Below are 2,933 nucleotides of genomic sequence, written 5' to 3'. Positions count from 1 at the left end.
TGAGCTCTCCATTAAAGCTTGGGAAGAGATAGTCTTCTCTTTCTTCACACATGAGATTGTGTGAGTGTGTGTGTGTTTTTTTGCCTTGCAAAAATCAGCCCCCTCTCCTCTTGGGCAAGCCCCCTTGCTATTTGCTCTTGCTCCAGCCTCATTGGCCCTCCCCAAGTCAAGCCAATCACAATTAAGCAGCATAAGTGATAGCCTTTTGACATGTGTCCCCCTTTACCCTTTTGTGAGAGTTTTAGGTAATTAAATAATTAAACTAAACTCTCATTGGACCCCTTTGCCTCCTGGCCAATAGGAATCAGGCAAGCCATTGGGCTCCTGAATGCTCATTGGACCCCTTGGGAGACTGCCCAATAGTCTTCTAGGAGACTTAATTCTCATTGGTTTCTTTTATTAAATGTTTTTAAATTAATTAAACTAGATTTACTCTAGCTTAATTCTCATTGGTCCACTTCAAAGGTCATCCAATAGAAACTGGGCACACCTTGTGGGCATCTGGGCTAGGGAGCTGACATGTGTCCCTAATTCCCTTTGTGTAAAGGGAGCCTGTGTGTGTGTGTGTGGCTTTCTCTCTCATCCCCTACCTTTAGGGCTCGCCCCCTCATGTGTAGGGATGTGTGTTTACTTTGGAGAGCACACAAAGCATCCAATTCCCCCTAAGCTTTAACCCTTTGGAAACAACCTTTGAATTTTGGAACCTTAGCATTTTGGAAGTCTTAATGGGCTGAACCTTAGCGTCTTTTTAGCCCATTGTTGCACATGGCTCTTTTGCAGATGGCCCCCCCTTTGGATCCCTATGTTCCCTCCTTTGGATCCCTATTGTGGCCGGTCTGCTAGCTTAACCAATATTCTAGCTTTTTCTCCCATGGCACTTCCCCACATTAAATGATCAGTTTAATATGAGAAAATCATTTAGGAGAATTAGATATTGATTATTATGACATAGCATATATGTCTAAATTTCCATATGCTGCAGCGGTAGGTTCTCTAATGTATGCTATGGACTGGACAAGGCCAGACATTGCACATGCAATGGGAGTTGTGAGTAGGTTCATGGACAACCCAGGTAAAGAGCATTGTCAAGCTGTGAAGTGGATACTTAGGTATCTAAAAGGGACAACAACAAATGCTTTGTATTTTGGAGGAACTGATATTTTTCTAGAAGGGTATGCTGATGCAGATATGGTAGGTGACAAAGATACTCGAAGGAGCACTACTGGCTATGTGTTCACGGTTGGAGGCACAGCAGTAAGCTGGGCTTCAAAGCTGCAGAAAGTGGTTTCACTTTCTACCACAGAAGCAGAGTATGTAGCAATGACGGAGGCAAGCAAAGAAATTATGTAGCTTCACAGATTCTTAGAAGAGCTTGGATTCAAACAAGACAATTGTGTCTTGTACAGTGATAGCCAAAGCGCTATCCATCTTGCAAAGAAGTCAGCCTTTCATTCAAGGACAAAGCATACAAGTGAAAGGTGCATACAAGTGAAAATCCTGCAGACATGTTCACAAAGGTGGTCAACAAGGAGAAGGTGCATACAAGTGAAAATCCTGCAGACATGTTCACAAAGGTGGTCAACAAGGAGAAGTTGAGCTTTTGCTCATCCTCAATTGGCATTCAAGGATAAGAAGCCAGGATGAAAAGAAGTCATAGGTTTGGTTTTGAGATCAATCTCCAAGTGGGAGATTGTTAAGTATGGAGCCTAATTTACCTTGTAATCTTATGTGCTAAAAGCGCACATTTGTCAGGCCCCCATTATGAGGAGAAGCCATCGTGCGTGAAGGAAAATCACTCGCCAAAAACCAAAATTTTCACGGCCAAAAATCAGGGGCAACTTTAGGGACCTCGAGGACGGAAGCCCTTGAGACTTTTTTTTTCCCTCGCCGGAATGTTATGGCCGGAAAGTGGTCGGAAAACAAACGTCGGTTGGCCGGTGGCCGGTGGTCGGAAGTCAATGGCCGAATTCAATGGCCGGTGGCCAGTGGCCGAATTCAAAAGCGGACTTGTCTTCTCAAGGGCGGCCACACATGGGCGGATTGGAGGGTCCGATTTGGACTTATCTACACAAGGGCGGCTACACATGGCTGTCTCTCATGAGAGAGGGCAGCCCTTTTGGCCTATAAAAGGAGGCCATTTCTACACACATTTCATAGTGTGAAGTTGATGCAACAAGTTGAGTGTGAGGTGGTGAGAGTGAAGCAAGGAGAGAGCTCCATTAAGGGTATAATCCCTTTGTAAACTACTTCTTGTTTTGAAGTACTAAAGCCATTGAGTGGCTGCATTCCCGTGGATGTAGTCCACATTGGGTGAACCACGTATATCGTGTGTACTCTCTCTCTCTCTCTCTCTCTCTCTCTCTCTCTCTCTCTCTCTACTCTATAATCTTGTGTATGTAAATCTGTCTCTCTCCATTAAGTAATCTACTCAATTTTCTATTTAGCTACGTCTTATTTCCTAACACTGCGACTGGGAGGGGAAAGGAGCTGTCGAAGTAGAGCTAATGGGAGGATCACCATGCAGTGCATCCAATTCATCTAATAGCTCTTTCATCTGCCATTCGGCTTTGTGCACCGTAGGCACACCACCACCGAACACAGACCAATGCGGCACCTCCTAAAGCAAGGGGTGAGTGGTGCTCTCATCTCTCCGACCGTTTCTCGAGGATGCCAAAGCCCTTCGTTCTCCACATGATCCAATGCAATGCGCCTCAAGCGAGGGATTGCCCTTTTTCACTTGGCGTAAGGACAAGCAAGTTTTTCCTTGAGCCACCGATCACGTTTAGGCCCTCTTGGGGGACCACGATCATCACAATCGACGTCCTGCACACGCAACAAATTTTTTATTTAGTCATATGTGCCCTAAAAAATAAATGGTTAAGTAAAAAATAGATGTATTTCAAATTTAAAGAAATGACTATATAGTCAAAGAT

Source organism: Adiantum capillus-veneris, chromosome 14 (genome assembly GCF_014529385.1).
Source record: "Adiantum capillus-veneris isolate H3 chromosome 14, ASM1452938v2, whole genome shotgun sequence".
Lineage (NCBI taxonomy): Eukaryota > Viridiplantae > Streptophyta > Polypodiopsida > Polypodiales > Pteridaceae > Adiantum > Adiantum capillus-veneris.
The sequence above is the reverse complement of the archived record's forward strand: the minus strand, read 5'-3'. Positions refer to the sequence as shown.